This window comes from Alexandromys fortis, unplaced genomic scaffold (assembly GCF_014885135.2).
Source record: "Alexandromys fortis isolate MF-2015 unplaced genomic scaffold, M_Fortis_MF-2015_v1.1 scaffold_91, whole genome shotgun sequence".
Lineage (NCBI taxonomy): Eukaryota > Metazoa > Chordata > Mammalia > Rodentia > Cricetidae > Alexandromys > Alexandromys fortis.
Window position 1 is genome coordinate 2,526,765 of NW_026067968.1, and position 13,290 is coordinate 2,540,054.

Below are 13,290 nucleotides of genomic sequence, written 5' to 3' on the forward strand. Positions count from 1 at the left end.
AGTAACAGGAGAAAAAAGAAATTAAGTGAAAAGAACACAGGCATCTTATCTCCAAAATTGGTTGAGGAAAAAAGAATTGTGGTCTGTGGTTATTTGAATGAGATGTGCTCAACAGGACTCACACAGGTCACCCTTACCCAGAGCAGATGGCTGGAGAGACAGTGGATCTCAGTAGCCCTGCTTAGCACACTGGAACCCATCAGGAATCTGTTCATGACCTGCCTGGGTGCTGTCTGGTCACAGCACTACATAGTGGTCCTTAGTGCATGCCCCCTTGTCAGCAGCCTTCAGTCCTTCTCTGCTACTTGAACACTCACCATAGGTCTCTAAAGCAGGCTCAGCTATGCCTGCAATATGGCGGAGGGCCACAAGAACGTCCCATGTCCTCTGGTCTCTTTGTGGTATCTGTCCATCCATCTCCGAAATTCTGGTTCTGGGGCCTGTCACTGCTTCAAAGGCTCTGTTCACTATGGGTGAGGGAGAGGATGGTGAGGAGAAAGGGGGAGAAGAGGAAAGGAGAGGCAAGAGGGGGGAAGAACTTTAGGACCACACTGCTCCCTCCTTCCCAAGGTCCTGTACCCTGTTACCTATCACAGACAGAGAGCAGGATAGGAGAGGTTTGATCCCTCCAAGAGACAAACCACACAGTGCTCCTTGCTTTTACATTTCTGGTGAATTCCTCATGCTTAGGCCTCCCCAAGAGTGCGGTGGATGGGGATGCTAAGCCAGGCAAGGCCTAGAGCCACCAGAACCACCTGGGGGGTTCCCTCCTTCCACACACCTGTAACTCTGCAGCTACATTAAGCAAAGACTTGGAAACACAAGTCAACAAACCCAAGCATTCCTCCTCCTTCCTGACATCATCTAAGAAGGCCTTTCATCTTTCTGTTGCAAAAGCCTAGCATTTGTATTTAATTTAGTATGTGCATGTGTGTGTGAGGGCCACCGTATACATATGAACACCAGAGGACAATCTGTGGAGATCAGTCCTCTCCTTGTACCATGTTGGTCTATGAATGAGGACCCAACTCATGTTCTCAGGCTTGTCAGCAAACACCTTTACCTCCTGAGCCATCCCACTGGCCCACCTGTAGGCACCTTGAACTCAAATTTTCCAAGCCAATCTCATAGTTGGCATGTGGAGTCCTCTTCCTTTATAAGCCCCATAAAATAAATCATCTACTTTGAAATAAAGGGGTTCTAGGAGAGGTTCCTCCTGCCTCATCCTTCATGTACAAATACTCCCAGATAATGTCTACCCCAGAACCTACATGTGGGCATGACTCTGCTCTGCCTAAGAGTCTGCTGTTTGCCCATAAGATATTTTTCTGGGATTGGATTGAAATGGAACTGTTTATTTATTTAGGCATTTATTCTGCTTCTTTTTTACTTAATAACATTTTTATTGATATACAAAAACAAAAGTTACAAAGTACATGTATACTTTGTTCTATTCACATTAAACATATATTCATCCCTTCAAAACATTCATCATTTTTTATAGTAAGAAAAATCCCTCTTCTGTCCTTTTGAAATACACGGCACATACTTGACATCTTAGGCCCCTGACAATGCAGTGGCACACCAAAACTCTTGGTTCCCCCACCCATACATCTGTCTTCCCCTTCCTGTCCTTCTACTCTTCCAGAACTCTGGCAACTACCATTCTATTTTCAACTCCAGTGAGAACAACTTTCCATTCTCCATATGAATGAGATCATGCAGTATTGTCTTTCTGTGATTGGCTTATTTCATTTAACATAATGATTTCCTATATTGCCACAAATGACAGAATTTCATTCTTTTCTATATTTGAATAGGGTTCTGTTTGCATACTTCCTTTTTTCTCATGCATTCCACTAACACTTGCTTCTTATTCCTCCCAGGTCCATCCTCCCACCCCCACCAGAGCCCACCAACTGTGAAGAGCTACACATTAGCATTGTTATCACAGTTTTTAGGGACTCTTTTCAGCGACCTCGCACCGGCACTGTTTCTTTTGGAAGGGACGGGGAGGTTATCACAGAAGCCTTCCATGCCTCACATTCTCTATTAGAGTCTGTAGTCATTGATATCCCTTCAAAAGAAGCTTCCTTGATTCTGGTAGTGCCTCCCCACTTTCCTCTGCCTTTGCCTCACCTCCTGCCAATCAATCCATCTCTGCCCAGCAGACTGAGTAACCTTCTTAAAACATAAAAATGACATCACCAGCTAGCTTAATACCCACAACCATCTTCCCATTGCCCGAGGACAATGTCTAAACTCTTGAACAGGGCCGGCGAGGCCACTCCAGTCCCAGCCCTGCCTTCCTCTTCTCTCTGTTCATCCTGCAGTTAATGAAGCTTGTCTTGCTCGCCGTGGCCTCCAGCCTGTTATAGAAATGGCTTTCCCCTGGAGATCCTTCCCTCTCCTCATTGCCTGGCTGACTTACGTCCCACCTCATTATCACACACCAGTCAAACTCCTCCAAGGATGCAGTGATGGGGACACCTCAACATACCCAGAGCCATCAAAAGCCTTGAATGCCGTGTAATGCCCCCCCAAGACCACCACAACCCAGATGTTCCCAGGATCCTCAGCGGGCTCTGCCTGGGCTTTGTTATCACCTCCTCAGCAAGTCACAGTAGCCGTGATACCCACCTGCAAAGCCAAAAGACTCACATTTCATCTGTAGAAACAGGGCACACGATACAATGCCGCTTTCTAAGCTCTCCTAGCTCGGAAACTCAAAGGAGAGTCTGCATAACCCTTGGACTATAGACTAATGAGGGTATCATAAATATTTGGTTAAAGGCAAGCCAAATTCTTGGGGTTTTGCCTCACAAACTTTCAAAACCAACTGTTGAAAGATATCCTGAGCATCCTCTCGGTACATGGGGGAAAAGGGTGATTTCATTGTCAGCGCTTTTCCAGGTGCTGCTGCTGCCACCTGGGGAGCAGTTGCTGTTTCTCTTGGCTGTTGAGGGACTTCGGGATCATGTTTACTTAAAATCACCTCCCGCTTTGGGCTCTTGATTAAGAAACTGGTGTTCACTCTGAAGGGACAGTGAGAAAGGAAAGGATATTGGGTTACCACCCATTGGAAAACCTGGCTCTCTGCTGGGCTTGTCCACTCTGTGTCTCTGTTGACTTTAGGAAGATGTGTTGAGCAGCCTTCAGCTTCTGGGTTTTCCTCGGTAGATATGGAGAAAGCAAATGGTCAGTGTCCTAGTTTCTTTTCTATTGCCATGGTAAAATAACATCCTGACAAGAGCAACTTTGGGGAGATAGGGTTCATTTCAGATCACAACTCCAGGTTACAGTTCATTACTGCTAGGGAGTCAGAGGCATGAGTCAGCTGCTCGCACCCACAGCTGAGAGCAGAGAAAGAATGAACACGTGCATGCTGGCTTGCTGGCTTGTGGTCAGCTTCAGTTTTCCACCCTTAAACACTCTGGGACACCCTGCCTAGGGAATGTTGCCACCCATAGTGGGCTGGGTCTTCCAACACCAGTTAACTTATTGAAGACAATCCCTACAGACAGTTCAACCCAATGCAGACAATGCTTCATTGAGACTCTCTTCCCAAGGGATTCTAGGTTGTACCAAGATGGCAATCAAAGCCAACCATCACTAGTACCCAAATGGGTACATCTTGGGCATTGTGAAAGGCAATATAAATGATTGAGGTGACCAACGAGCAATGCAGCCAGCTTCACGGTGACCTCAGGGGGTTACTGAGTTTTCGGTAAGGGCAGCCCTGATCAGATGACAAAGCATTAGAACTCACTTAGAAAGTCATATGTATTTAAAGAGTCAATTCGTTTGATATATATATCATATACACTGGTAAGAATGTAATTTATTCCAGTATCCAAAGAATATAGACAGATAAATCAGAAACAAGAGAGAGCTCACAAGTGAATAAATAAAGTAAAAGTATTTGATACCAGTGAAAAGATCAGGAGTTATGATTTGGATTTTAAAGCTTGTGGAGAAGAGATCATTCTTATACTAATATATTTTTTGAGAAAAATGTAAAGGTATCCACTTAAATAAATTTAAATGAATAAATTTTTGCTTATTTAACTTTTTGAAGGTTTCATACATGCATATCATGTATTTTAATCAAACCCACCGCCTCCCCTCCAATGATTCCTATACCCCCAACTTCATATATTATTTTAAACCCATTGAATATTCTGCCAGTATGTGCATGTGGTATGTCACCCACTGGAGCATGGGTCTACTGGGGGCCCCTTCTCTGAAGATCTCACAAGAGGCTCTTCCAAAACTCCAGAAGGAAGTGGAAGAAACAGGTTGAATTTTAAGTAGACAGGGAGCAAAGCTCTACAGAGTATCAAGGATCCATAACAACCACAGACTTCCACATTGCCTCATTTTAAAGACAGCTTCTCTATAATCAAATATCAAAGCGGACATGTGAGGACTCACATATAGGGGAATAAAGAAAACAAAATAAAATTATAAGAACTGGCAAAAATCAAAACAAATCCGAAGAAGAAAATAAAATTTTAAGCCATGCAAAGTCCATACTATCAGCATACAGATGAACAGCATGGAAGATAAATGGAAGAAACCAGGGGATGTGGAATGGGAAACAGAAGGAAGGGTTTAAGATCACAGAAGAAAAAGTAATATCCACAAAGAAAAGTAAGGATGGAAACCCACAATATGTAACACTGATGACAGAAGTGAATTTAATAAGTCTACCATCAAAATTATTCAGAGATAAAAGATGAAAACACTTTCAAGGTAAGAACTTGAATGCACAGACTGAAAGGACCAACTCTTTCGAGATAAAAATGGGGTGAATTCCTGAGAAAAGAGTGGAATAGCTAAACCATAGAAGTAAAGAAAATAAGTACATTGTTGGGGAGAAAGGTAAATCAGGTACTAGGAAAATAACTGATCTGTCCTTAACTTTTCCCTGGAACATCCAGAGCTAGAAAACAAAGAACTCTTTCCCAGACTCCTCAGGTAGAGTGTGAGGGACCAATTTTATTCATACCCAGTCAAAATGTCATAATAAAGAACCAATAAACAATCCATAAACACCAACAATTCCGGAAATCTATTTTCTTCCTCTTTTAAAACCTTTTAAATTTTTTATTTTTATTTGTTTATTTTGATGCTGGGGGTAGACTCCCAGAACTCACCCATGCTAGGTCAATGGTACACCGAGCTATATGGCAGCTCACCACCATCTCTCCTATAAAAAACAAAATATTTCTGACAGTTTCATACGGGTGTTGTCCTAACACATTTTCTGTTGCTGTGATGCACAGCATAACCAAAGCAGCTTAGAGAGAAAGGGGCTGATTTGGCTTGCATATCCTCATCACAGTGGGTTGAAGAAACACAGGGCAGGAGCTCAAACCAGAGCAGAAGCAGAAAGCACGGAGGAATGCCACTTAAATGGCTTGCTTCTCAGGGCTTTCAGCCTGCTTTCCTATATACCCTAGGACCACCTGTCCAAGGAAGAAACTGTGGGAGTGGGTTGGGCCTCCCGCATCAGGCCTTAATCAAGAAAATGCCCTACAGACACACCCACAGGACAATCTAATTGAAGTAATTGCTCGATTAAGTTCCTCTTCACAAACAAGTTTAGTTTTGTGTCAAGTTGCACAATACTTTCTGTTCCTTCTCAGCTCTCACCATCTCTAACTCAGATCAGACCCCCACCAGCCCTTACCACCTCCCCTCCGGTCCCCATCCACCTTATGTCTTGTTAGTTTTTGGTTTTGCTTTGTGAACCTCTGGGTTTAGCCAGGGCCCCTTGAGTGGGCATGAAGGTGACTGATGGTACCCACTCTACCCAACAGATTCCATATTCCTACCACAGAGATACTTCCACAGCCACGTCCATGGCTTCTCTGTTCACAGTGGAATCAACCTAAATGACCATCCGCTGATAAACAGGTAATGAGAATGTGGCACGTAGACACAGAGAAATTTTATATTAAACTGCAAAGAAAAAAATCATCTGATAAGGTTTTCAGGGAAACTGATGCACTGGAAAACGCTACACCAAGTAGCATCACTCAGACCCAGATGAGATCCTTGGGAAAGCCACACTGCACAATCCAGGAATCAGAGAAGATACCATAAAGAAACTGATAACTATTATGAGAATTAAGATGAATTCAATAAATACTATGCAAATATGGAGAAATAAAATGTGTCTTTACTTTCTCTCTCAGTCTTTGGGACACTGCCAAAGACTGAGAGAGAAAGATGTGAAAAATTGCAACTCATCATCTCAACTTGTGAAGCTGGAAGTGTGTGTGTGTGCATATGTATGCACATGTGTGAGCACGCATGTGTGTATGCATGTGTGTATATGAATGTGTGTGCATGCATGTGTGGATGTGGATGTGCAGTTATGTGCCTTGTGTGCACGCATGTGTGTGAGTGTGTGTGCATGCATGTGTGCGTGTGTGTGCAGATATGTGCCTGTGTGTGTGTTTTCTGAGAACTGATTGTAAAGGATACTGGTGTATTCATTGTTAGGAGCTGTTGTGTAAGTGCGCACAGCCTATGTGGCCTTTATGAGAATGATAAATTCAAGGCACAGAGTTCTAAAGGAGGGAATGTAAGGTCATTTAATAAATCAAGAAGCAGAGTAAGATGAGTCATTCTTGAACATATACGCATCAATTAAAATAGCAGCAGAATTCATAAGCAAATGTTGGAAGGAACAAAAGTTCAAATAAAATCAAGAGTTATGGATTCAAAGGCATCTTTAAGCCTCCATGAGTGAAAAGCTACACGATATGAAACCAAATAAGATCAAAATATGTATCTAAAATCAGCCCCAAATTAGAGGAACTCAAAATTAAAACTAAAACAAAACAAATAGATGATAATTTGAATATGTCTCGTGCATTTTACATAAAGTGACATGTAAAATCTATTTTCATGCCAACAGAACAGTCAGCATTCGGGGTCACAGCCACAGAGCCATCTTTAGTTGGCTGGTGGAAAACAGGGGGAGGTTGTCGTTGTCAGTCATAGATGTGACAGCAAGTGTGGGGTCCAGGAAAACTCTTCAAAGCCCAGACTGTTATGTGGCCCTTGTGAGGGAGCTCTCTCCTCTTTCCTCAGTTAATCAGTGGAGAATCCCACTCAAGGTCTCTTCAGATTAGAGGAGGCTGTGTGGCCTTCTGCTGCTATCTCTCTTCTAGTATCTTGGACTAAAAGAGCACTCGGTTTGGAATGGGATGCAACCCTGGGGAAAGTCTGATTAGTGGATTCTGAATCAAAAGCTAGAGTTCCCTCTGCAAAGATTGGCCTGTCTTTATAATGTCAAATTTCAATGTGACAGCCACTACATGACACCGTGGTCTGTTGTTAAAACCACTTCCAGAATAGAAGGTGCCAAAGCAGTTTAACTGTCCCAATCGCCAGATAAACGAATAAAAACAGAAGGTGGGGAAAAAAAAAAAACAATACAAGAAGCAGGTTAGTAAAAGAACCGTAGACCACGAAAACAAAAAGGAATGAATTGGAAAACAGAAAATGGTAGCGACTAAACACACCCAATAAGAACAAAGACTTAAAACTAAAAGGCAAACACTTAAACTAATTAAGCAATGGCACAGGTCTTTGAAAGAATAGATACCTAAGTAGAAATGTCAGCATCAAAACGAACCAAAGAAAGGAAAAGTAGAAAAACAACAAGGAAGTGGTATGGGAAGTCCTTCTGCCTATGTGCTGCTTTAATTGGTAAATGAGTAAAGAAGCTGCTTTTGGCCAGTGGCTTAACAGAATATAGCCAGGCTGGAAAAGATATATATAGAGAGAGAGTAGGCAGAGTCACAGAGAAGCCGTGTAGCCTCTGCCAGAGACAGAATGCCAGAACCTTTCCGGTAAGTCACAGACATGTGGCAATACACAGATTAATAGAAATGGGTTAATTTAAGATAGAGCTAGCCAGAAATACACTTAAGCTATTGGCCAAACAGTGATTTAAATAATCTAGTTTCTGTGTGATTATTCTGGTTCTGGGCAGCTGGGAACGAACAAGCAGTCTCCACCAACAGGGAAAATTTTAAATAATATATAAATAAATGACAAACAAGCAAAGAAATGAACAGGAAAACGGTTTGCCTATTGCTATGCAATAAACCTGAGATCTCAGGTGAAATGGGTGATCTTCTAGAGGTTGTAACTGTGCAAACTGGTCTCAGGTGGGCACACGGTGAGTGGAATTAGACACAGACGACATTTTCAAAGTGACCTTCCACGAAGCCTTGCGGAGGTGGCTTTGAGGGAATGGCACTCCCAGTCTCCAGGGAACCCGTTCTCACTCAATATTCTTTGCCTCTTTGGGACTGTGGAGAAGGAAGAGGGTCTCCTAAGTTCCTTTTGCAGAGCCAGGCCAGCATAGTTGTGAGACCCGCCAGACAGGATATAATAAAACTACAGCCCAATCTCACATATGAATATTGATGTAAAATCCTAAATAAAATATTAGCAAATAGAACTGTGCTTCACGTTAAACCTGTTTTGAAGATGACTGTCCCAGCACAAATGCAGCCTCCTGGGCAGTCCCGACTGCCAATCCCTGGAAACAATAGTAAAGCTAAATTAAAAACAAGCAAATACAGTCATGTGCTCAAAACGGGAACTAACAGAATGTCAGAGGTGTGTGTGTGTGTGTGTGTGTGTGTGTGTGTGAGACAGAGAGAGACAGAGAGAGAGAGAGAGAGAGAGAGAGAGAGAGAGAGAGAGAGAGAGAGCAAACAAGAGAAATGCTACTTAAATACTTAAACTGAATGGCTTGGACATGTTCCTTCCTGAAGCAGCCGCCACACTGGTGACAGTGAGGTCATGATTTTGAGGGCAAAGCCCACAAGGACAAAGAGAAAGGGCTTTAGCTCTATTGCTGTGCAGCTAAGCCTCCAAGTCACGGTGACTCAACACACAAGAAGGTGTTTGCTCAGTTATATAGCAGGTATAACACTGTCCACACTCTGCTGATAAATGTTCTCATGTGGCGGGGGAGGGGAGTAGCCCCCGTTGCGTGTGGGGGCAGAAAATGTCAGAGCACCCAGCAGTTCTCGGCATACTCCATCTTTCTGGTTAGCAAACCCTTTTGCCTGCACTGCTTTCACCCACATCCTTGGGAAACAGCCCCGGATCCAGCACCCACTTCTTTTAGCCGGGGCATCCATCCCACTGTTCAGAGACTATGGCTCAGACTCAGTTGTCTCCACTCAATAGCTTCGGGTGTAAGAGGCTTTGAAGGTTGGAGATGCACACTAGTTCAGGTCGTGGAGGCCCCCAAAAGATAAGGCAGATATGGGGAAACAGTGAGTCAGAGGATTTAAATGGGAGAGTGGAGATTAAACTTTGGAAGCAGACTATGGAATCAACATCCTAAAAGTTAAGTATGACTAAGGAAGAGGGCTTGTCTCTAAGTGAATGGAAATGTCTGTGCAGTCGGGGAAAACTGTAGCTTTGACAATTAACTCCCGAAAAGACTAAAACCCAAACTTTAAACTGGGAGGGGGCTACTTTTTATAGCCGAGGCAGATGCCAATTACAAATATGTGGATATTAAATGATTAGAAATTCTGTTACTGCAAGATACAGTTGTTATTTTTAAAAAATCTGGTGTATAAAACATACATGCAATATAAACAAAGATTGCATTTTTAATATAAGAGAGAACGTTTCCAGAGTACAGAACGTAGAGATGAAAGATTGGGGGTGTAAGATATTCAGGAGGCACTCCAGAGGATTGGGGATTTGGAGCAGAGGAGTGGAGGAAGGGTTATGTCAAGAGATGTCCTGAGATAGGTGGGTCCTAGAGAAGCTGGACTTGAGGCTGCTGATGTGTGAGCAGAAGTTCACGTGAGCCCATTGCAGAGAGATGGCAAGTGTCATGGAGGAACAGAAAATCTTGTAGGCAGGCAGAAAAAAGATCATGGTAAGTCTTGGCCTGATGAAGTCACAAGAGAAAAAACTTGGATGGAGTATTGGAGAGAACAGGGGTGGGGGCTGGGAGAGGTGGGGGTTCAAAAGGAACAAAGAGGGGTTATTTAAGAGGAGAACACACTCACTTTTCAATGTTGTTTAGTAAAAAGTCAACCCTCTGTGCAATCAAAATTGGTACTATGGGACTAGAGATAGAGATCACTGTAGTGGGAGGTTGCTGGTTCATTTTCCAGCCACCCAGATCTGAAACAATCATACAGAAACTGTATTATTACAGCACTGCTTGGCCTATTGGCTCAAACTTCTTATTGGCTAGTTCTTATACCTTAAATTAACCCATTTCTATTCAGCTGTGTATCACCACGTGGTTGTGGGCTACCTGTCAATTTCTGTCTGGTGTCCGGCATCCAGTGATGCCGGACATGACTTCTCTTCAACTCCACCTGCTTTCTTTTTACACCTCTGTTCAGATTTCCTGCCTGGCTTTACTCTGTTACACCATTGGCTAAAAACAACTTCTTTATTAACCAATGGGATTCACAACATACAGAGGGGAATCCCACATCAGCTTATGGTCCAGAGCACTTGCTGTTCTTGCAGAGGACATGAATTCGGTTCCCAGCATCTATGTTAGGTGGCTCACAGCCACCTGTAACTATAGCTTCAGGGGATGGAGTCCTTCTTCTGCCCTCCATGGTCACCTGCATTCATGTGTATGTGCGTATGTATACACACACACAGAGAAACACACGTACATACCCAAAAAAGTAAAACAAATTAAAAGACATCCTCCATGTTAGAAAGTAGAGGTCATTGGTTTATTGTAGGCATTTCTTGAAAGAGGGCTGAGCACCCAAGGGTATCTCTGTACTGTAAAACAGGTCATGGATAGCCTGGGCAGGGAGAAATGTTATAATTGAGCTACCCTCTCAAACTTAAACCAAAGAGAAAGAGAAAGGATGGTCTGAAGTCTTAAAGGGGAAGAAATCAAGATAGGAAATAAGCACCATGTTAATGTGCAAATGTTTGGCCGGGCAGTGGTGGCACATGCCCTTTAATCCCAGCACTTGGGAAGCAGAGGCAGGCAGATCTCAGAGAGTACAATGCCAGCCTGGTCTGCAAAGAGTATCCTAGGAAAGCCAGGACTGGTACACAGAGAAACCCAGTCTCAAACAAACAAACAAAGAAAAGCATGTAACTAAACAAAACCAGTGTTCATAAACAAGGCAGGCTATGGAATTGTATGTACTCCTGGAAGCCCAGAAGGGTTTGACTGGGAGAGAAGTTGCTGCTGGTGGTTGACCATCTAAAAGCAAATAGACCCGTTTGCTGCCATAACTCCCATGGGCATAAAAAACACATTTGTATAGTAACTTTTCAAAACTGATTTTTTTCAAACAAGACACAAATTACACAACGGACCAGAAATAAACAAACAAAAAAAAGAAAGAAAGGAAAACGTCGGTGAAGTTAATGACATAAATGGGGGGATTACGGGTGGTATTTTCTTCTCTTTCTACTTCCCTTTCTAAATTTCCTATGAAGATTAGATAATGATTCCATAATCAGGGAGAATAAACTGAAATAGAAACAACTTTATGGTAGTGGAAGTGTAATTTTCGGATAAGTATGCTTTTGTGTAAATATAGGAAAGAGAAAGCCTCAGCCTGGGGAACCTCGCAGCCTTGGGGGACCTGGATCAGACGGGACCACAAAGAGGACACTTGGGAGTGGGAGAGAGGCACGTGTTAAATGAAGAACACATTCTTCCTTTTTAGCGAGGTTTGGTCAGAGCCATCCCTTGGGCATGGAGTGGTTGTTGTCAAAGCAGAACTAACAGGTCAGTTACAGGTATAGCGAGTCCACATTTGACTTTAGAAACAGGAAAGACGCTGTTGATTTCTTATCCCGTGTCGTTCTGACAACTAGAGATGCACACAGGCCCTGGGAGGAAAGATCACGTCTTGTTTGTTTTGCTTTGTTTTTCTTTTTGTTTTTTACACAATGAGTAGCTGAGGAAACCACTTTATCCTGGAGACCAGAGCAGCTTGTTGTGGGGAATGCTCCCTGGTGTTCACATGGTGGAAGCTTAGTCTAATCTGTGGCATGGTTGAGAAGTGGTGGAATCCTTAAGAAGTCGGTCAAAATGGGAGACTGTCGTGTCATCAAGGGTGAAATCCTCAGGAGAGATCTGTGTCTCTGGTTAGTTGCAGGGAGTTGTTCCATAAGAGCGAGAATTATCCCCCCTCCCCATCACACCCCTGCCGTGATTCTCTGCCACGCTGTAATACAGACTGGAGTCCCTCTAGAGCTGGGTACATGCCAGCCTCGTGCTCTTGGATCTCCAATACTAGGAACTAAATAAACTTCTTTTTAAAACACTTTATTGGTTAAAAAAATGTTCTTCATAATTCCATACATGCCCACTATCTGCATTTTAGTTATTTCTCTGTTGCTGTGAGAAAATGCCATGGCCAACGAGGTTGATAGAAGAAAGAGGATATTTGGGTTTATAGTTCCAGAGGGACAAGCCAGTCATGGTGGGAAGGAATGGCAGCAGATATGGCTGAGAGTTCCCATTTTCAACCACAAACACAAAACAGAAAAAGCAAACTAGAAAAAAAGAGCAAGTCTTTAAACTCTCAGCACCCACCCACCCCCCAGTGACATGCTTCCTTCAGCAAAGCCCCCACATTCTAACCTTCCCCCCAGACAGCACCACCAGCTGCAGACCAAGGGCTCAAACATCTGAGCCTATGGGAGACATTCTCATTTAAATCAGCACAATGGTGCTCACTTCGGCAGCACATATACTAAAATCGGAACGATACAGAGAAGATTAGCATGGCCTCTGCGCAAGGATGACACGCAAATTTGTGAAGAGTTCCATATTTTTTCAACCCAATTATAAAATGGGGCACTGAGCTGAACAGAGATCTCTCAACAGAAGAAGTTCAAATGGCCAAAAGACACCTAAGGTCATGCTCAACTTCCTTAGCAATCAGGGAAATGCAAATCAAGACAACTTTAAGATACCATCTTACACCTGTCAGAATGGCGAAAATCAAAAACACCAATGATAGCCTTTGCTGGAGAGGTTGTGGAGAAAGGGGTACACTTATCCATTGCTGGTGGGAATGCAAACTTGTACAACCACTCTGGAAAGCAGTGTGGCGGTTTCTCAGAAAATTTGGGATCAACCTACCCATGGACCCAGCAATACCACTCTTGGGAATATACCCAAGAGAGGCCTTATCATGCAACAAAAATATATGCTCTACTATGTTCATAGCAGCATTGTTTGTAATAGCCAGAACCTGGAAACAACCTAGATGCCCTTCAATT

General features: G+C 43.1%; 1 non-coding gene across 1 annotated transcript; it reads left to right on the forward strand.

Moving 5' to 3' along the window:
• The first annotated feature begins 12,734 nt into the window (after window positions 1–12,734).
• Window positions 12,735–12,841, forward strand: LOC126509141 (U6 spliceosomal RNA). The gene has a single exon (XR_007594062.1). It is a non-coding gene; the product is annotated as a U6 spliceosomal RNA (small nuclear RNA).
• Window positions 12,842–13,290: the final 449 nt, after the last annotated feature.